Below are 23,082 nucleotides of genomic sequence, written 5' to 3'. Positions count from 1 at the left end.
AAGAAGGAAGGAGTTGATTGAGTTTGTAATTTGGTTTTAAAAGAAATTTTTTCTGATTGAGATTGTTAAAACTCTAATCAGTTACACAGAAATGTTCTGACGTGAGTTTCTGTTGGATGTCTTCACTGTGCTCATGTCGATTTGAAAGGGAGAAAAGTACAACTACACAGGAAACAAAACCTGGATGCAGAGATAACAGGTTTTTCTCAATCTCAGAAGGACTAGTCAGAATTTATCTGGCAGTAGACAAGATATTAAAGGACTTCTTCTTTTTGGATTATCTGGTGAATAATGAGGATTTTATCATCCAAATTGAAGTAGTGGCAGGGGTAGGTGGAAGCAGGGAACATGAAAAGATCTAAGATCAGAATTAATCCAACCTAGAAGTACCATAACTGAGAAAAAGCAAAGGTTTTTCTGAAATTCAAAATGAGAGGCAAAGCTTAAATGCTTAGTGAGAGATGTCAATTAGTCCCTCAGGAGGTATTGTTCTTTCAGTCTTGCTCTATCCATTGATTCTCATAACTCCAAATGTTATCTTAAAAATATCTTTTTGTTAAAAAATCTCAGGTGGGTGGCCGAGAGCTTTATTTAGGTATCTAGATCTTCACCATGTAGTTCTCAGATTCCGGTCCCTGGACGAGCAGCACCAGCATCACCTGGGAACCTATTAGAAATGCAAATTCTCAGACCCCAACTCTGGCACAGAAGGAAGGAGTTGATAAAAATACAGCAACTTTAATTTTGGTGATAGGATAGGTATCCAAAGTTTAGATGATGGCAATGACTTAACCGAAAAAGAAATGTCTCATCCATTGTTTGCTCCTTTTCACCATCCTTCCTTTCCCCAAGCCCCTCCCCCAAGCTACCAGCCCCGCCACCACCCCTCTCACTCTGCATACGCCTTGGAGCTATTTCTGAGTAACCTGAAAAACAAAGAAAGAGGAGAAGACAAAAAAGGGGAGAAATCACATTATTTCAACTGAACACAAGTACCAACCTCACAGTCTCTAGCCTTCCTAGAAGCAGACTTCGTTCTACAATTGAACTAGATGCTGTTTAAGATCACTTCCACCCCGTAACATCAAGACCCCATTCACAGAAGGCAGTTTAGTGTGAAGGCTCAGAACGCCGACTCTGGAGTCAGACAACACACGCTCCAACCCCAGCCCCACTGCCTCACAGCTGAGAGAATTTGAGCGTGTTATTCCACTTCTCCAAGTTTGAGTTACCTGATCTCTAAAATGGGGGGGACTAAAAGTCTCTCTTTCATAGATTCTTAACAAAAATTAAATGAGATAATCCATGTAAAGCATTTGGAACTGTGCCTGGCACATAACAAGGGCTGGATTAATGCGAGCCATTAGGATTACTATGATATTGTCTCTAAAACGCTTCTCAGCCTTCAGCAGCATCTTGAGCATTTCCAGGCATAGCAACAAGGCAGTGAGAAACCAGGAGGGAAAAAGGTAAATATGTGCAGGTGGCTACCCTGGAAAGGGGTGGAAAAGGAGCTGGCAACACAGCAGCTCATCTGTTTATTATAATACTTTGCTGTAGAATATTTCTGTACAAGGCCCCCACGACTTGTGTTTGAATTGCAACAGTGGTTCTTAACGACGGTTGGTGTTTGGGGAACTTGCCAAGAAGACACCGGTAATGTCTGAAGATATTTTTGGTTGTCACAACTGGCTGATGCTACTGGCATCTAATGGGTACCAGAGATGCTGCTAAACATCCCATGAGGCACAGGACAGTTCCTCACAACAAAAAGTTATCTAGCACAAAATGTCAAAAGTACAGAGGTTCGAGAAACCCTGAATTACAACACTGTTATCTGAATAAGTTATCTTAATAAGACTTGACACATTTTTTTCAATTTTCAGAAAGGCAATGGCATGGAAGATTCTGGCACTTGATGGGAGGTGAAAATGGGTGACCTCTGAGATTCCTTCAACTTTAAGACGATGTGTGCAACTCACCCTCAGTCACAAACTTAAGCCAATAGCGCATTTTCATCCTTTTCCCTTTGCCTCGTTCCTTTCCCTAAAGACACACTGAATGTTTTTAAAAAGATGGTTAGATACTAGAACGTAATCATAAGGCATTAGGGGAAATGTTTCTCATTAAAACAAAGAACATCAATGACACTCAGAATTTTAGAGCTAGAAGAGACCTTAGAAATGATCTAGCAACTAGATTCTACTTGAAATCTTCCATCACATTTCACAGATGAAGAAACTAAGATTTAGAAAGGCCAAGAGACTTGATCCAGATCACATAATGCTACAACCATCAGAAGGTCTAGACTCTTCCAAAGAACTTAGTTCACTTATTAGTCAGACAGTGATAATATCAAAGGTCTCTTTTTGTGCATTTGCTTTGCATGTTTTTCAATGATCACAGTCCACATCTGTTCTTATCTCCAGAAATCCCTGAATATAGGTCTCACCTGAAAAGGTGGTGGCAGCAGGAATAAAAAAAAAACTTAGATTCAAGAGGCACTGAGGGAAAATGAATAAAACTTGCCTATCGATTAAGCTGTGCCCACTAATGATGAAGGAAGAAGAGAAAGAAAAAGGTGTCAGCCAGGAGACTTGGAGGACGGTGGTGGTTCAAACAGAGATGGGAAAGTCAGGAGGTGGTCTGGGGTGTCAGGTCGCTCATGTTGGGCTTCAGGTGCTGTTCCTTAGTTGATGAAGTTGGGGAAGGAGTGAGGAGATGAACAGTGTCAGGGAGGTCCAGCAGAACTTGAGTGGAAGAAAACATTCAATTTGTTGGTTCCAAGACCACTGAGGCCTCTCAAAGGACCAGCTTCAGGAGTGAAATCCAGGTAACTCAGAGGAACGAAGAGCACCACTGTCTTCTGGGCCCTGGGACCTCTGTCTGCTCAACATGGGCTGAACTGAACACTCCTTGAAACTCCTACTAGCTCTGATGTGCTACAGTTCTCCTGGTGTTTAAATAACAGCCCACTAAACTGTATAATAATAATTATAATAAAGACATTTCCCATGGGAGGACATGATGCAAACACAAGAGAGAGCTTAGGGTAAGGGTGCATGGGAAAAATAAACATAAGATTCAAAAATGACTTGAGAATGCTGCAAGCCCTTTGCACTTTTTACTATTTTCTTCCACCCTCATCATTTCCCGGGTGAGAGCTGCTCCTCAGAGCTCCATGCGTCTCGTGCCCTGTCCTGACGCTTTCCTTGTTTCTGGAGCACCGCATCCATCACCAGTGTCCTTTTCCTTCACCACCTGTGCTCGCCAACAGCATACTGCAACTCCTCCTCCATCACCTCTGAGGCTGAAGTTCCACACCGGGGACGACTAGGCAAACACCGCCCACTGCCCCGGGGGTCAGCCACAGCTTTATGACCTGGAGAGTCCGTCCCAGCAATATCAAGACAAGGAGGGCAAATTTTCCTCAGTGTCCTTCCATCAAAAGTCACCTTTGGTTCATGCCAAACCTGAACCCTAAGAAACATTTTTTGTTCATTTTAATGGACCAAACTCGAAGTCAACCCAACATTTTCTCTTAACATTGAACTCTAGGAAGAGGAGCCCATGACTTTTCCACCTCTGCCAGCCACCACTTTCCTGTATCAATGGCCACTTCTTCCGAAGGCAACTAACAGCACAGTGCCACACAGTGGGTAGCAAGCTGAGGGGAAATGCATCTTACTCTGGGGTTGGGATTCTGTGACAGACAACTGCAGGAAGCTTGTACTGGCAGTGACTGTGAAAGCTTCATGCAGCACAGCGTGCCCACACACATGGTCACTTACACACACAGCCAGTTATACACTCAGGACATGCATATCTTGTCACACACACGCACAGAGTTAGACAGAGTACACTCTCTCATTTACACATCCAGGACCATCCATACAGTCCACACATGTATCGGGTGACATATGCCCTTAAGGATGCACAGCCTGTGTCTCTTTCACGCTCTCTCTTCATTCTCCCTCTCTCTCCCTCTCTCTCACCTTCACACACACACATCCTTTACACGCACAACCTCATATAGTCAGCGAACACACCAGCAGTTTCACAAGTACTTACGGACACAAGTGCAGGGCACTAGCCCCAACCCTACAGTGGTCCCACGCTGGAGACGTGTCTCACACCACCAGCCAACCCACCTACACCGTAAGACGCCACGCAGCCCATCCCTGCGGCAGAGCCCGGGCTCCGGAGCCCAGGACCCCCAAGTCCCGGACTCGGTAGTGCCGCCCCGCCGCCGCCGCGTCCCCACCGGCCCACGTGGGCTCCCGGGGTCCTGACCCCGGCGCGCTGGCCGCACCTACCCGCTGCCCGAGGCGAGGGAGCCGGGCGCCCGGCAGACTGCAGCGGCCGCCCCCAGGCGCGGAGCCGAGCTGCCGCCGCCGCCGCCGCCGCGCGCTCGCAGCCACTGCCTGCGCCCTCCCCGCCGCCCCCTCGGGTGCCGGCGGCAGCCCCCGCGCAGGAGGCCTGCGGGCGCCCGACCCCCGCCCCAGCTCACCTGGCGGCGCTGTGCATCGTCCTCTCGCCGGCCGGCCGGGCCGGGCTCCGCTGGCTCACCAGCCCCCAGCCCGGCGCTCCCCACGGCCGCCCCCACGGGCGCCGGCGACGCGGGGAGTGGGCGCAAAGGCGGCCCTAGGACCTCACCCGCTCAGGGCTGGCCAGCTAGCCCCTCCCTGGCAAGAGCGCTGCCCATCCGATCGAGGCAGGGGGCGAGCCCTGGGCTCCCTGCTGACTCCTGGGTGACCTTGGGCAAGTTGGCTAACCTCTGTGAGGGCCCATTTCCTCTACTGAAAGATAGAGCTTGTGGTGCCCGTGCCTGGGGAAATCCCACCCCTGCGGAGCTTACTTCCTTCTCACGCCTCTGGCTCGGCGGCGAGGGCAGAGTTAGTGCGGGAGCGGGGCTCAGAGGGAGCTCGGTAGTCCCTTAGATACATGGCTCTCAAGTTTTCCAGAGGCAGCGTTTCATTTGCTTGAAGTCTTCATCAGCGATCCTACCAATATTTGGTAGTCTGCTATTGCTTCCCTGATCTGGAGGCAGCCTATTCCCCCAGCTCTGTCCACTTGTGACCTTGAGCATGTGGTTAGACTGTAGCCAAGCCTTAGTGCTGCCATCCGTAAACTGGGGACCATAAACGCACAGTTGTGTCGAGACTTAACCAAAGCTCCTGCCTGTGTGTCACTAAGGGTGTTGTAAAATCTGTGAGGAACAGTAACAGAATGCCAAACATTTTTCCTCAACACATGTGAGGAAAGGCCTCAAATTCCAGGGACAAGACAGTTCAAGAATTAAACAAAGCATGTCGGGAAGGCCAAAGGAGAACCCCCCTTTGGTGAGACAGGTGAGGGGAACAAAGGGCCTACTTAGTGGATAATTCTCCCCCCCCAAGGACGACTCAGGCTGCCCAGAAACTTGAGAAAACAGAGAATCTGAGACAGTAATTAACCTCTGAAAGCAAATGTCTTCCAAGACAATCTTAAAAATTATTAACTTACAATTGTGAGCACAACCCGAGTGAACTGGAAATTTAAATGGACCAACCTATTTGTGCCAGGAACTCTGACCTTGTCCCTTTGTCAGCTTCTCTCTCTCTGATATTCCCGCCTCTCATTTCCTCCTTCTTTTGCCAGGGACTGTCTGTCTTCCTCATGGTCTGTATTTCTTCCACATAATACTCATACACTCTTTCTCTCTTCTTTCTCTCTCTTCCCATTTCTGTCTCTCTCCATCCTGTTATCTCTTCTTTACCTTCTTTGTGCCATGTCTGTCTCAACACCTCTCTCTCTCAGCCATTCCCACCCACTACTCCTTTCCCTGGCGTGTGTTTGTCTTGAATCTTTATTCATCTTATAACCCTCATTCAAATTTTAAAAGTGGAAAAGTTATAGGTTATTTCTCTAATGATAAGAGCCAAACTTAAATTTACCACCACCCCACTTCCTAAACCAAATACTTCTGATAAATGACACCATTGTCTTCACACTCATGGGAGCTCAAAGCCTGAATCATCTTTGACGACTCTACCTTACCTCTCTTCCCCTTCTCCCCACTCTCCACCCAACCACTTGCCAGTTCCCAGGGAGTCTGTCCCCACTCCGCCGCTAGCATCTGTCCTTTCCTCCCTATTCCCACTGGACTGAATCATGTCTTTTCTGGAATCACCAAAAAGGTCTTCTAACTAGTCTCTGCCCCTCCAGTCCATCCTCCTTCCTGACGTTAGCATGCTCTTTCTCAGGCAGATCCCTAGTAGTGTCATTCCCTTGCTCTAAAACGCTAATGCCCACGGAAGGCAGAAAACGGCTCCCCAAAGATAGGCATGTCCTCATCCCAAGAGCCTGTGACTATGTTACCTAATATGGCAAAAGGGACTTTGCAGATATGATTAAGTTGAGGACCTTGAGACGGGAGATTATCCTGGATTGTTCAGGTGGGCCCTTAAAAGGGTCCTTAAAAGTAGAAGAGACAGGAAGTCAGAGCGATGCAGTGTAAAAAGGACTCTACCAGCTGTGACTGGCCTTGAAGATAGAAGGAGGGGTTCTGACCCGAGGAATGTGGACGGCCTCTAGAAGCTGGGGAAGGCAAGGAAACCGATTCTCCCCTAAGAGGAGAATCTCTTCCAGAAAGGAAGGCAGCCCTGCAGACACCTTGATTTTAGCGCAGTGAGATCCATATCAGACTTCTGATCTAGAGAGCGTTCGATAATAAATTTGTGTTGTTTTAAGGCACTAGGTAACTTGTTGCAGCAGCCATAGATAACTAATACAATGCCTCTCTTTTACTAGTGGAGGCACACATGAATGCCTTAACTTAACTTGTTACTGACGGAAATCCAAGGTAGCCCCTGCTTTCAGCCATCTTGCTATGCCCACAGCTTATCTTTCAAGCGGTCTGTTCCCTGAACACTTTCTTTTCTTCTCTCCTCCGTATCGGTGCTCCCGATGCCCTCTCCAGAATGCCCTTCTCCACATGTCTTGCTGGTCCTACGTCTCTTCAACGCTCATTGATTCCATGGAGCTGTTCCTGACCTCTCCCTTGTTTGATTCTCCAGAATTTTGTTTGTATTTCCCGGGTTATATCTCATTTCAACTGGTGCTTTCTAATGGGAGAGCAGGGAACAAGAGAGAGGAGAGAACTCTAAATGCACAGGTTGAAACTGTTCCAGGCTGTGTTCATCTCCCTACTGTAGCAGTTACCACCACACTGCGCTGTTTGTGAGTTATTTACGGGTATGTACAGCCCACTGGCTGGTGAGCACCTCCAAGGCAGAGACCAGGTCTCATCTTCCCTTCTATATCTCAGCCCCTAGAACCATGCCAAGCACACAATAGGAACTCATAGCTGTTTTTTGAATGAATGCATGAAGGGAGCAAATGCAATGTCTTGTGGCGCTGAGCAGACAGGGCTATTAATCATGTGTTTTGCACTATCTGTCTCTAGTTGGGCTGGTCAAGTGATGCACCATGCAACATGGTTTTAAATGGGGCTGCTTTGGCACATAGCTTGAAACATAGACTTTTCTTTGTTTTATGCTTGTTTTTGTTTTTGTTTGCTTTTGCTGAATAAGAATCCCACAATAAAAGGGCTATTCTTTTTTTTATCAGCTTTATTTTAAAAGGGCTACTATTGTAAGTAAAATCATCATAAACATACAAACTCTTTGGGTCAACAATTCTGTTTTTTAAAATGTATCCTAAGGGTAATAAGCCTGTGTACCCAAAGATTTACCTAAGAGAATGTTCTTTTATAAGAGTGCATAATTGGAAATAGCACAAACGTCTAACAATATAGGACTAGCTAAATATATTATCCCTACCATGAGATACCATTCAGGTATTAAACATGATTTTGTCAAATGATATTTATTATATAGAAAGATGTTTATGAATATTTTTGTATTCTTTTTATGCTTATCTGTGTTTTCTAAATACCATACAATAAGCATACATTTAAAAGTTAGGTTTAATTATCTTTTAAAAAATAGCTTTGCCTCCAAAGGTTAAGTCGTATAAAACTTTGGAATTTGAATTTTGGAATTTGAAAACCCATCTACAAATGAGATTCAATTCTCTGATGATGACAAAAGAAGGGAAAAGCCAGAAAAGGCTTGAAATATAATCTGGGCCTATCTTCATTCTATTAGTTCGTTCATTCTAGGAACATTTATTGTACCATCTCAATTAAGACCTTTGATAACAAGCAACAGAAAAGGACTCTAGCTAACTTAAGCAAAAGGGAAATTGTTGGAACTCTACTTAGCGGCTCAGAGAATCACTAGGATGCTGGATGCCAGACTTGGAGAGGCAGGTACCGGAAGAGCTCCAGAGAACCCAAAAGCAAGCAGTGCATCAACTGGTTCACAGAGAAACTCCACCAGGACAGTGCACCATCCATCCTGACGTAGTGACCGGCCTCTACCAGTTCTCCATCCTTGGGCCACTCACCCAAGTTCAAAGTCACTGGAGAACACACCAGGCTGGCCAGGATTAGCTTTGCGTCTCCTCCTTCCCCCATTCTGAATCCAAGAGTGAGAAGGGAAAGGATCTAGTCCCTCCGCCAAGACTACACACAGTAGGGGAGATCTTATTTCTCCAGTAAGTTAGAGTGCTGTTAGGAAGGTCAAATGGAAACTAGCAGCCTGAAAATAAGAATTGATCACTAGGAGCCCCTGCGATGTGCCAGGCATCAGACTGTTCCAGCTTCCAGGTCCAGTTTCTCTTCCAGGAACCCTCGGGTACAATTAGCTCAGTGGAGCTAGCAGGCCAGAAACATCACTCAGAGGAGATTAAGAAGTCTTTGATTCTATTATTTCTGTTATAAACTTGAAACATTTTAAGGTTTTCTACTGCTAATTTCTTCTAGACTGCAGAAATAAATACTATTTTCCCCCTCTGCTTGTCCACACTTGGCTTGACTGATACAAATGTCCTGCTATATACTTACTGCATCGCAGCCTGCCACGGACTCCAGCACCTTATCAGCACCACACCATGGGGGTTATCTTAAAAGTCTCAAAGCTTGTTTTAAGCTTATTTTACTTTGGGTGGCTTCGCTGCTGCAGAATGGAGCCGTGTGTGTGTGTGTGTGTGTGTGTGTGTGTGTGTGTGTGTGTGAGGGAGAGAGAGAGTGAAAGGAGAGGTAGAAAGAGGACCAAGAGGAAGGAGCAAGCAAGATGGAAATTAAATTCCAAATCTAAATTGCTGAAATCAATCAATGCTTCTCTTAAACTCACAGACTTGAAGCTTGCATACCTTCCATCCACTTAAGAGCTGCTAAAACTTTAAACATAAGGACAAAGAGTTTTAACGCAGCTGTAAAGGAAGGGAAACCAAACTGTGAATACCTTTCCTATAATGAAGGCAAGGTGGCTGGCTTCATTTTAATAAGCTCCACTGAATAACTAAGAGCCCAGAACCAGACGCTGGGGCATTCATGGGCACTTGGGTCATTCACAGGAGTCCTCAGTTTACCTCACAGACTATCATCCTATGTCAGGAAACGTACGTCTAGTCTATGTGTAGTAAAAGTTTCTTTAAACGAAGTTGCAAATGGAGAAACTTTTGCAATTTGTTGCTTCTAAGAGTTAAATCTCCCCTGGAGGACCACATGTATTCTTATTTTGCTCCCCGGCCTGGAGCACATGAGGATCTCCCACTCCCCCAAATGTCAATCAAACCAAATGAGCCAGCGTGTTGCTCAGACTCCTCAGCTCGGCCTCCAGGAAGCTCCCATCCTGGATTCTGCTTCCTCTCCTGCCCCAGCTCACAACACACTCCTCTGCAGCCATGCTGGGCTGTGGATTTCTAGTCACACACAGCTCTGTCTGGCCCCAGGACTTCTGCATTTACTGTTTCATAGACCTAACATGATTCTCCTCTGCTTCAGCCTAAATATGTGTCTTACAGAGAGGATTCCTCTTGACTACTTTTCTCCCATCCCATTAATTTCTGTCCTAGCACTCTGCTTATGTCCCTTGGGACCCTCATCTCTCTCTGTAACTAATTCATTGATGTATTTGTTTATCTGCTTACTCTCTGCCTCCTCCACTAAAACACAAGCGGCTAGGGTTCAGAGACTCTGCTTATAAGGAGCCTGGCTTAGAGCGGACACTCTCTCGGTAAGAGTTGAATGGATGGATATGTGAAGCAGACAATTGGATTTGCATTCAGAGTGTATGTGCTCTCCAGGGGGTCAGAGTTGCCCAGGAAACATGAGCCCTTGGAGGCCAAAGGAAGGCAGATTCATGTGGATGAAAGGATGATCCCTCACTTCTAAGAGAGGATGTGGCTTTGGGAGAAATAGACTCATGTGTAGGAGGGGTCGTGAAATGGAACAGGTGGTTCAGATGGAGTGACATCATATGTCTGCAACTGAAAAGGGGGTGAGGAGCCAGAGAAGGAGGAGAGAAGCTCCAGGCTGCCTCTAACTAGAAAAGAGCTGTCCAGGAGTCAGTCTGCTCCGAAGAGAATTAACAGGATTGAGCAGAGAGTATGAGACCACATAATTTCAAGATAGGGTGTTCTTAGGAACTTGCTGTGTGGCCAAGTCTGTAGGAACCTGCTGTTTGAACACTGAAAAGCCAACTGCCTGAAAAAGCAGAGAATAGAGGCAGATAAAGGGCTGCCAGGCAGAGTTATCGCTGTCTAGATAAGAGGCTCCTGGTTCTTTTTTCTGCTGAGCTGTTCTTTGTCCTCCAGCCTTCCTGATATTGTTGGGTTTCACCTCTTTCTGTTTGAAAAGGCCGTTAACTAATTCATGTTTTATTACCAATAAAAATCAGATAAATGAATATTCAGCCTATCAGGAAGGAAAACTAGAAAATAAAGTCTTCCAGGAAGAGCCAGATCCATGAGACAGACATCATGAGTGTGACCTGCCAGGGAAAACTCTGGCACAACTGAAATTTCACAATTTATTTTTAAATTTCTATATAGTAAAATTCAGTGTTCTTTTGGTGTACAATTCTGTGAGTTTTGACAAGTTTAGAGAGTTATGCAAACACCGCCACATTCAAGATATGGCAAAACTGAATTTTAACATCAACAAGGCTCTTTGGGGATAAAGTTTATATTACATATGTAATGGGACAGTTTTGCCTAGCTTCAGCTAAAGTGAACAAGTCCCTTTCTTCTCCACACTGCCCATTGTCCCCTGCCCTAGATGGATTTGTCCCATTCTTAAACCTGGCAGCTTTGTCCTGGAACTGGGAGAGGAAGCTCTGAGGAGGGCAGGGGCCACAGCGGGAAGAAGAGAAAAGTGGGCAGGTATGGAATGGCCTCTGACCCCACCAGATTCCTTGGACTGGTTTGAGCTGTAGAGAGAAGGGGTTAGAAGCAAAACCCAATAGGCGTGTTCAGGAAGGATCCGTGAGAGGCTGGGCACAAGTCAAGACTCTGTATTCAGGACCCAACTCATGAAGCAGGGCTCAGACCCAGGGAGGAGGCCGTGTCCTTGCACCTGGAGAGGCAGGTCTTTGGGTCTTTCAGAGCCAGACTCCTTGGCACAGACACTACTGGTCTCATGATGCGTAGAGGCAGCAGGGACCCATCACCGAGCAGCAGTGCAGGCAATGAAGGTGGTCAGGGCAGAGATGGACAGGGTGAGTATGGCTGACGTATTTGGATTGCGGGTGCGCGTGTGGGATCCCTTTGGAGTCTGCTACAGATAATCAGGGACACTTACAGTAAGATGGTTAGTGGATAATTTGAACCATCATTTCATGTTTAAAGAAGGGCAAACTGGGTAGCTAGGAGGTTGGCAGATTCTGTCCCGCAAATGGCTTACATGTTTTCTATGTGGCAGGCCCTGTACTCAACCATGGGGATTATGATGCATAAGAAGATAGGTCCCACTTTTCAAAGCCCTCAGAGCCAACTAGAGGGGTGAGAGTTGGACACAGATAATTTGAGCACATTGTGAAAGTTAATAAGGCAAGCACAGGTGGTGAAGGGAGCTCATGACACCTATTATTGTTGCTGTCATTATTTTATTATTACACAACAAACATTTATTGAGTGCATACGGTTTGCTAGTCACTGTGCTAAGAAAGGTTAAGGAACTTGGTATTGAGATGACATGACATGGCTAGAAAGGGTCAGACCCAAGATTAGAATGCAGGCTTTAAAGCCTTTGCTGTGAGCAACCATGAAACGAAAATCACGATAACAACAACAATGTATAAACAACATTAACAGTTGATTACATTACATGTATTAGGCACTTAACTATTCCACACTATTTCAAGAGCTATTATGCACAAGCAAACAATAAAATCAGGCTGGATTTCTGACGCATGAGAAAGCAGAACAGGGGCCAGGATATTATAGAGAAACAATTCTGCTTGGTATAAGACTGTCTCAACATTTGGCACCGTCTAGCACTGTAGATGTCAAAGCACAGGCTGGGCGCCATCCGCCAGGAATGCTGAAGCAAGAACCCCTGTTCCAGGTGCAAGGTTCAACATCACCTCTGCCACTCCCCCAACTCATTGATTCTCTGATGCTGAGATTTAAAAAGCTCAGTCGTTTTTGCCAGCTCCTTCTCCAGCTTAAATGTCAGAGCCCTTCCTCTTTTTCCCCTCTCAACAGGCACCCGTACAATTTCATCCACAATGCTTGCTTTAATTATCATTTGTATGCTAACAAGTCCCAAATTTTGCACTCCAGCCCAGACTTCTTTTCTGAGCTCCAGATCCGCCTCTTGGATGTAAGATATCCATGCCCTGGTCTTGGGTGTGCTTGGTCTAATTTGGCCTGAATGACCATGGAAGAGAGATCTCTATGGAAAAAACAAAAAGAGGTGAATTGGTTTAAACAAGATCTTAGAAAACTTAAAGAAATGGTGAAAGTGTTTGGTGTTGTTTAAAAACAGGAGGATTTGAACTTGTTTTTCTGACCACCTGGAAAGGAAGTGTAACCCAGCATACCCTTTAGGCTAAAGGGATAATAGCGATAATGTTATAATGATTTAAATGCTGTTTTCTGTTTTAAATTTCTAGAATCAACCTGTGGACATTTAAGAAGACTTAACTAGGATAGTCATAATGTATATTTCTTAATTTCAGCATTATATAAATGGAGGTACAACTGGCAAGATTTGAGGGGTAAAGGTGGGAAGGTGTGATGAATGGGTGAAGGAACTTTAATGTTCTCATCATACAACACAGGAATCAAGAGATGTCCATCTCTGTGGTTAATGAAATGAGTAATGAAGGTTTAATTATGCTATTTAAAGTTGCAGAGGTGACCACAGAAGGAACTGAGAATATGATATAGGGAGCTCAATAAACAACACAAGTGAAGAAATAGTTATGTAAGCCTCACATAGAAAGAGGAAGGTGATTTCCAGAAGCCCTGTACTGAACACTGGTTTCTCCATATAAATACACCATTTTCATGACAATAGTCACATCTCCCCATCCAGCCAGTCTATGTTTTAGGGAAGCTAAACCCATTGCCAGCCCTAGGGATGCCCTTGATCGGCCTAAACCAACTAGCACATTCCATCTACCACATACCTAGTCACAGTGATTGATCCAGGCATAAGCAAGTGACCCAATGTGGGCCAATGGTACACAAAGAGATTTGCTAGGTGTCTGGAAAGAAAATATTTTTCTGCTCTCCTGTGAGAGGTCTCAGAAAGAATGTGTTCCTCCTTCTCTGGACAGTGAGATATAAGGATACAGTATTCTGAAATGCTGTAGCCATCTCTGCCATCCTAGAGAGAACCAGTCTAAGAGTAAAAATAATGCATGAGGAAGATGAGCCAGAGAATCTCTGAGAAATGGAACAAAAGTCCTGAAGATGTTGTCATCAACTGGATCAAACTGTACCTGAAGCCATAGATAACCCTTGAACTATTCAGTTATGTAGAGCAACAGAGTTTCTGATTGCCTACTCAATATTCTTCATCTACTCAACGGGTAGTAAAGACCCAGTTTTATTCAGTGGTGCACTGATTCCAAAATAAATGACTACATTCCCAGCCTCCCAGCACATGACTGAGCTGTGGCCAATGCAATTTACACAGATGTACTGTATGGAACTCACAGAAAGACTCCTGCGAGGTCTCTAATGTGGCCAGAGGGTGCCACATTTCTTTTGCTCCCTTACTCCTTCCTGCTGTGCAGACTGAGGAGTTCCAGCAGCAGGCATTTTGAAACCTTGAAAATGGAAGCCACAAGGGAGCAGGAAAATAGCAGAGCCTGGGTCCCTGATGAATGTGGAGCTTAATAGCAAAGATTGACTGCATATCTTCAGGCTTCTCTTCCCTGAGAAAATAAATGATAAAGTGTTTAAGCTGCTATTAATTTGTATTTTCCATTATGTTCAGTTAACCTATTTCTAACCAACACAGCTGATTTTTTTCTGTAATTTGCAAAATTAAACAGTCCTGAGAGAACTGAAACAAAAAAATTCTCTTCTCTGGAGACAACTGATTCTTGGGTGGTGGAAAGATAGATTACTATCGCTTTTCCTATAAGCACTACATTAGATGATTTTTTAAAACTTTGATGTAAAAAATAAAATATGAAGACAATGCAATTAGGCATGGAGAAACCACAGAGTGAGGAATTAAACATCAAAATATATGATTTGTGGGAGCCTCCCACAAATGGGGATTAATGTTATATAGGAATCCTGAATAGTTCTCAGTTTAAGGGAAGTTTTAAATCTTGGGAAAAGTCACTAGAAAGCATTGTGTACATGCGTACACACACACACACACACACACACAAACATATCCGAATATGGTCTCATAGACTATTAAGATAAGGGAAAACATTCACAAAATATTAAGGGGAAAAAAGTGGAATGTCTAGCAGCACATTTAACAGCATCCCAATTGTGGAAATGCCTGCAGCGCAGGATTAAAAATCTACAAGGAATTTCTCAAAATATTAGCAGTGGTTGTCTCTGCATGACAGAATCATAGTTCACACTTGCTTTTTTTACTTATACTTTTGAGTATTTGTCAAATTTTCTACCTTGACAATGTCTTACTTGAAAATCAGAAAGAACCAATTTACTTTCTTTCAAATGTTTGTAAACTATTTTTTTAATTGAAAAGAGTCCTGGGTATTGATACCGTAGCTATTTGGGAACACCAGCTGGCATCAGCTGTGCTGAGGGAGACTAGAGTAGGGGATGCCCCTCACCTGGGCTCATAGCGATGGGAAACGGAGCAGCCTGGCTCTAAACGCAAGCAGGGCTGTCCTTAGAGTAGCATGGAGAGCCACACACTCAGGGCTCAGAGCCGGGGGTGTGGGCTGAGACAAACCTGATAAAGCAGTGCATGTGTTCGCTACTCTAAACAGATCTGCCCACAGGAGCACAGCAACTCACTTCCATGGACAGGCAGCTAGCCCCAGGCAGCCAGGTTTTACTTTGGCTTCTTCCATCCTCTATCCAGGGATGGACCCAGGAAAGTGGAGTGGAGAAAATGGAGGACATGTGATAGAAGCAGGAGGTGGCCACACTCAGCGTGTCCTTCTGCACACTCAGGTGATAACAAAGCCCGGCTTTGTGTGTTTTACAGCTTCCAGTATCTTTCTGATCCAGAAGGCAGCTTGGGTCATAAAGTATCTTGACGAGAGAAAACGGAAGAAGGTACAAAGTTAATGTAGATAGGGAGTCTCTCATGTTGGCACCAGTAAATATAATAAACTCCAGATTAAGAAGACAAAGTCAAAGAGGCACCTTTGAAATGAGTCAGCCAATTAACCTTTAAAAACAAAGCAAAAAAATCATGATCTTAGGAGAAAAATGAAGCATTTTTTTTAAAAAAGGCAAACAAACATTTACCTGGTGAAAAAAACTGGAAATTTGATGGCCCTTCTCTGAACTTGATTGTATAACTTTAAAAAAATGAGATAGTTTGACAAGATCGGTGTTTTAAAACCTTTGGAAAGCAGGCTTCCCATATAAGATTCACACTAGTTCATTAACAGATTAGTTCTCTTGTCTGCATTTGTCCCAGGTGGTTTAAAACAGAAATGCTGTGAAAGGCAAAGAGTAACAATTTGCCCTTCCATTCTCTCTAACTCTTTTCCATGGAAGTCCTCACAATATCTGTGTTACGCCTTCTCCAAAGTTCAAAGATCTTTCTACTCTGCCACACTGTCTTCTGCGGCGGGACCCACCTGGCACTAGAATCTTTTTCCAACCTTCCTTTTCCTCCAAGCCTCCGCCTCCTCCTTTTTCTAATAACATTGGTAATGATAAGAATAAGAATAAGATAAAATGTAAACTATTCATCTGACACCTTAGGGACAAGACCCATAATGCTTGTAAGCATTTATTTTTTAAAATAAGCAAACCCTTTAAAATTTCTGAGGGTTTAAGGACAGGAATGGTCTCTTAATTCACCTCTGGCTCCTCAGCACCTGGGACAGCGTCTGGCAAGACTAGTGAATGAACTCATGAATTCTTCAAGCCCACCAAAGATAAATACTTCACGCTCAGCCATCACAAAAATCCCTTCCTTGAGCACCTTCATGCATGATAGACCTATAAGGAGCTAATATTATTTACCAGAGGGCTGGGAGAGAATATGCCTGTTTATTTAACTTGCACAAATTCAATATTATATGCTTGTCAAAAAACAAAAGAAAAACACAACACTTTAAATACATAGGGGCAATACTGCCCTCTATTCCATTCAATGACCATACGTCCTAGAGTTAGCATGAGATGCTAACTCATTTCCCTCATTTGCTCTCAGTTTTCATGTTATCCTGAAATGAACATCTCACTGTGCTGTGTGACTTTAGTGTCTAAAGTGATGCACTTTTCACAGAACTTGCCCCCTAAACACAAACAAGCAGCAGCATCTGACACTCAACTAAAGAAGCAACAATCCATTCTAAGCTGGAGAAGAAATTGGCTGAGTTGGGTTTATTCTGAGAGGGCATGCTGTTTTCCCATGTTGTTCTTTATTACTCAATTTATTGACACTGTAATTTTTGGTCATATGTTATTTTCACCTTTCAACTAACTTTGGAGACCAAGTCTGAGATGCAATTGTATTGTAAATATCTACAGAGTCTGGGAAGAGTGATTTGCTCTGTGTGTGTGCACGTGTGTGCATGTGTTGCTGTGACAGGATGCAGCTTTAGGCAGAATGGAAACTCACTTTCCATTACAGAGCTTCACATTTTGCCACTTTCCTTTGCCTTTGGTAGTTAAGAAAATAGATTTTGCAGTAATTGTGGAGGTCCCTGCTCCAAGGGAATCCTTTTTCCTTTAAATTGGGCATATGTTCTTTTCAAAGAGAAAATGAGATCAAAACTGGGGGCAAAGATAGTTGAGGAGTAAGTCCATAGAATAGTGGCTACCAGAGAATGATGGATTCAGTGAGAGAGAACCATGGAGGCATACATACGGCATCTATGTCTTGGAAAGTACTTGTGTGTTCCATCATCCACAGGAATTGAAGTTGCAGAGCATCCAAGTTATGTAACACTAGACAAGCTACTTCTCCTCCATGGACCTCACCTCTAAAATGGGCATAACCATGGTACCCCTCTCATAGGTTTGCACTAAAGACTAAATGAGATAATACATGTAAGTGGCAAGGCACATTGTTAGGCATGCAAAACTTACCCAATAATGAGTTATTATTATCACTCTTGACTCACAAAATGTGAGATGGGATTAGACAGTCCCTCCCAGCACTGTCCAATGAGCACAGCACTGTCCAATGAGAATATACAAGCCTACAAGCCACACACATAACGTTAAATTTTCTAATAGCCACATTTTAAAAAGTAAAAAGAGGGACCAGTCTCATGGCATAGTGGTTGAGGTTCAGTGTGCTCCACTTTAGCAGTCCTGGTTTGCAGGTTCGGATCTCAGGCATGGACCTACACCACTCATCAGCCATGCTGTGTCAGTGACCCACATATAAAGTGGAGGAAGACTGGGACAGATGTTAGCTCAGGGCTAAGCTTCCTCAAGCAAAAAAGAAAAAAGAGGAAGATTGCAAACAGATGTTAGTTCAGGGCTAATGTTCCTCAGTAAAAAAAAAAAAAGTAAAAAGAAAAAGGTGAAATTTATTTTAATGATGTTTTATTTAATCATATACATATAAATATTATTTCAGCATGTAATCAATAGAAAAACTATTAGTGAGGCATGTTGCAGTCTTTTTCTGGTATTCAGTCTTTGAAATTGAGTGTTTGTTACACTTACAGTGCATCTCAATTTGGACTAGCTGCATTTCACATGCCCAATAGCCACATGTGGCCGTTGACCATCATATTGAACAGCACAGTTCTAGAATAACAATGAGCTCAGTTTTAAACTTACTCAATTTGCTTTGGCTGAAGGACATCTAGAAAGCAATGCCTCCAAAGTACTTGAAAGTTAAGCACTGAAATAGTGGGTGAGAGATTAGGCAAGAAATGGAGATGAAGGAGCTATTCACATCGTCAATGCCACGAGCATGGATGGCCACCGCCAAGCCTGAAACGCTTCCTAGGGGGTCATCTTTTGAGTTAAGGCCACGAAGGTGTTACAGGAAAATACATGACCTTAAATGATCGGGTGCTCCTATTATTTGGATTTCTCCATGGGCCTATGAAAGAGCAAGAGAAATTTAAATTTCATTATACCTGTGTTCCTGATTAAAGCCCAGATGTTTCACAGCGACTGTAGTCCTATTTATCTGTAATAATAATTTAAAGTTAATGGACAAGCAGAGTTGTAATAATCATTAAAGAATGTAAAGATAGTTTTATGTTCCTACTTGAACCAGAAAGACACTGATAATGAATTGTGAAAGAAAAGAGGGAGACCATGGGGGGGGGGGGGTGTGTGTTTGTGTGTGCGTGTGCGTGACCAGTGAGGCCCTGTGACTTGCTAAGAGAAACGATTGACTTAGCTGTTGATCCAAGAATCCACAAAGATTTTGAGCAGACACACACTGGAGGAAGGGGAGGAACACGGAGATGGAACTGCAGGGCAGGATAAGATATGGACCAGTGGCACTTCTGTGGATGTCCCTCAGCCAGCCTGTCTAAGGAGACTTCTCAGAGCCCACAGGAAAGAGTCCACTGAACTCAAATCCTTTTTGGGTCTTTGCACACAATGGAAACTGCTCCTTGCGGCGTTCATCTACGACATCTAGACTGTGGGAATGAGGATGTAAAATGACTACACTTCTGAATCAAATGATTTTGTTCTTTTGATGACGAAAATGGAGAGGTTAAGAGCTCAAACTTTAATTTTACCATCCCTGGCCTTGGATCCTGGGTCTCTCATCTGACTTGGAGCCTAATCTCTTCAAAGCTCCCCTTACCTATGAAATGGAAACATTTCACACGAGGTACCTCATCTGCAGGGGTGTTGTAAGGCTTAAGTGAGTTGAGGCATGCAAACCGCCAGACCCAGTGCCAGGCACCTCAGTGTTTATTATCATTTGTTCTAAACTCTCTTCCTGCAGATTTCACTCTGCTTAAAGGCAAGTTTTTAATTTGGCAGATCGTAACCAAGAAAAAGCATTTGGATGATACTATACACTTTGCTCCATAGTATGCATTTAATGATTTTAGGTAGTTAGAGGAAAGACTCAATAAAAATGCCAACAATAAAGGCAATTTTTTAAAATGTTATTACTATATTCAAATATAAAAATGAAGAGAAAATTATATTCTGGCTTCATGAAGAGAATCCTTAGGGTGGCATTGTGATCCTACTGTGACACGATAGGATATTTTGGGGATGGGAATTCAATAGAAGGAAATTAAGTTCAGAGTCTCATTCAAGGGAATTTAGCTATTAAAATATGGACACACAGCCTCACTTATCAGATGGTTCCCGGCCCTGAGAAGAGTTCCGGCTGCCCTCTATGGATCTCAGATTTCTAATCCGTAAAGTGAGAGCCTTGTACTAAGAGCTCCGACTTCCTTTTGCCTCTCACATTTTAGAATCACGTGTCTGTAGTAGGATTGAATTTCTCAGATTCCATTAATGAGTACGTGACAAAATTAACTAGCTTTTGAGGATCCCTACCCCCACCCTGAAGGGAGAGCCTCTCCGTAGTTTCTGGGTTTACCGGAGGCAGAATCAAGAGGAAATGATGTGAGTGAAGGTAACAAAAAGGGCACAAGGATCTGGTGAGAGAGATGGCAGGGAAACCGGCCAGGCGTACCTGCGGTTTGAGACACGGCTGGGAGAAAGTGGGAAAAGGGAGGGTTTGAAGGTCCCTGGGGCTTACGTTTCCCATTGTATTCCGGCTTCACAAGGAGAATCTTTAAGACAGCATTGTGATCTCCACAACGTTGAGACATTTACAAAGGATTTGTTATATTTTTAAATGGCTGTAGATCGCTGGATGTGTTGTGATGAAATTCAGTCCTAGACCAAGCAGGAGGGCCGCGGCTTTACCAGCGCTCCTATTGGTTGCGGAGAGTGCCACGTCACGTGGTCAGATGCACGCTCTTTCAGGTTGACACTTGGCTCCCGCTCCCAAGCGTACGCTGAGGTAGTCTCTTGAGATTATAAATGTATAATCTTGTATAAAAGGTAATAATCTTGAGAGTATTAAATGTATCCCAAAGGTGGCTCCGTGAGCCCTTTTATCTGGGAACACCCAAGACGACAAATATTTAGGAATTTCCTTTTCTTAACATAGTTCACAATTTCCTTTACCTAGACCCACGCCCGTCCTCCGCGCGTGGACATAAGCAATGGACAGACCGTATTTTTTAACTTTTCCGAGGTTTAATTCCTCTCTCATTTTTTTCCTTGTATGTTTCAACTCTTCTTAATGCTTTTGAATTGAAATAGGAAAACAATTGACGATGGATGAGAGACTTCTTCCTATTCTTCCCTTTCCCTTTGTGGGCTAACTGCGAGACAATTTTCAAACATAACCTAAGCACCGTCTCTCCAGAAGCTTTCTTGACCTCTCTCTCTCATCTCGTAACACCTTGCGCAAAGCACATCGCATCACTTATCGCACTGCATTGAAATGATTCATTTAGTGGCGCCCTCTCCTCCCCGGTAAGCACTAGGTGTCAGTCACCTCCTTTTCCACGGGCACAGTGTCTGGCACTGAGGAAGTCTGGGCAAGTCTTTGTTTTCCTCAACCGCCTGAAGAACAGCGGATTTTGAAGCAGCTCTTGAAGACTCCCTTGTGGTCCATTTTCCTTTGCGGAAGCCCACAGGGGTGGGAACGTAGGGAGAGTCCCTCTCCAGGTTCCCATGGGAACCTAAATAAATGCAGCAGCAATCAGAGGAGAAATGAATACACTAAAAATATCATTTTACAAAGTAAAAGAATGTCACTTCTTTAAGTATTCACATTCTACCTGCTGTCCTTTCCTTTAGGAGAATGTTTAAAACAGCTTATAAAATGATGGCCCTTTGTAACTTACAAGGCTTATTTCCCCCATCCTAATAACACAATTCATATGTATATTGTTATACATCAAATGTTTATGTCCCCCCAAAATTCATATGTTGAAATTCTAACCCCAATGTAATGGTATTAGGAGGCGGGGATGGTAGTTGGGAGGTAGTTGGATCATGAGAGTAGAGCCATCATGAAAGGGATTCGTGCCCTTATAAGAATAGACAGGAGAGAGATGATTTTTCTCTCAGCCGTGGGAGGATACAATGAGACGAAGGCAGCCTGCAAACTAGGAAGGGGACTCGCACCAGACATGGGATCTGCCAGCGCCTTGATCTTGGACTTCCAGAATGGTGAGAAATAAATGTTTTTTAAGCTTCCCAGTCTATGCTATTCTATTATAGCAGCCCAGACTGACTCAGAAATACATTCTTCCAGAGTTTGCATCTGTCTATGATCCTCTCTCTTCCTTTCATTTATTCATTCAGTCCTCTTTTACTGAGTGCCAACAACAATGTGCCAGACATCATGGTAGGCTCTGGGGTCACAGTCACGACTAAGAGAATCAGAGGAGTCCTCCCTCATGGAGTTCACAGTCTAGCAGGAGAAATAGACAACTGAAAAAGTATGGAAACAAATGAATATAGTCTTACAAACCGTGCAGGTGACATGCAGGAACTAGCAAGGTGCTCTGATGGAGCCGAGAGGAGGGACAGTTGGGATTGGCGTTTCTCAGGAAGAGGCATCTAAGATGAGACCTGAGAAGAGAAGGGAGTGGTCTGTGAAGAGCTGGAGGGAGAGCTGTTCCAGGCAGGTACAAAGAGCTGAAGGCAGAGAGAGCTGGGGGGTTGAGGAATGGAGAGAAGGCTTATGTGGCTATCGCAGAGCTAAATAGAAACTGACTACATGTGGTGGAGAGGAATTTAAATTTTGCTCGAAGTACAATGGGAAGTCACTGAAGCATTATAAGCAGGAGCGTGCTGTAATCCAATGTACATTTCAAAGATCGCTGTGGTTGCAGCATAAAGAACGGTTTTGATGGGGTGGATTGCAAAATGAAAGCCAGGTATGAGATTTTCAAGAAGTTTAAGAGGTGTTGATTAGACAAGGATGATGGCAGTAGAGATGGGAAGATGTGGATGTGCTTGAGGAATATTTTAAAAGTAGACATGTCAGGACTTCTTGTGTCATCTCTCTGCTCAAACCTTTTGATGACTCTTCTCATTGCTCAGAATGTAAGCCAAAGGTCCTGCAGGATCTTCTTCTCTCACTGCTCTGCCCTCATCTCCCACTCATTCACTCTCTTCCGACCACACTGACCTCCTTGCTGTTCCTTGAACATACAAGCCGTGCTCTCAGCAATTCAGCTCCTTCTGCCTGAAATATTTTTCCCCAGGAGTTTGGATATTTTCATGGTTCACCCCCTCAACTCTTTCCATCTTTGTCCAAATGTATCTCAACAAAGCCCTCCATGACCATGATCTTTAGAGGTGCATGCCCCCACCCCAGCAAGTCTTATAAGCTTCTGCATTTTTTTTTATTTGAGGAAGATTAGGCCTGAGCTAACATCTGCCGCCAATCCTCCTCTTTTTGCTGAGGAAGACTGGCCCTGAGCTAACATCCATGCCCATCTTCCTCTACTTTATATGTGGGGCGCCTACCACAGCATGGCTTGCCAAGCAGTGCCAAGTCTGCACCCAGGATCTGAACCAGCAAACCCC

At 44.0% G+C, this 23,082-nt stretch overlaps 1 protein-coding gene across 13 annotated transcripts in view; it reads right to left on the bottom strand.

Annotated features, from left to right (window-relative positions):
- HTR4 (5-hydroxytryptamine receptor 4) overlaps positions 1 to 5,029 on the bottom strand; it is a 171,225-nt gene extending 166,196 nt beyond the window's left edge. For 5 of the 13 annotated variants that reach the window (XR_011424926.1, XM_070232608.1, XM_070232611.1 and 2 more), the window contains exon 1: positions 4,511 to 4,808. The gene's annotated coding sequence lies outside the window, so the exon portion shown is untranslated. The other 8 variants (XM_070232601.1, XM_070232606.1, XM_070232602.1 and 5 more) reach the window with 6 other exon arrangements.
- Between the last annotated feature and the right edge of the window lie 18,053 nt (positions 5,030 to 23,082).

Source organism: Equus caballus, chromosome 14 (genome assembly GCF_041296265.1).
Source record: "Equus caballus isolate H_3958 breed thoroughbred chromosome 14, TB-T2T, whole genome shotgun sequence".
NCBI classification, from domain to species: Eukaryota; Metazoa; Chordata; class Mammalia; order Perissodactyla; family Equidae; genus Equus; species Equus caballus.
The sequence above is the reverse complement of the archived record's forward strand: the minus strand, read 5'-3'. Positions and strand labels throughout refer to the sequence as shown.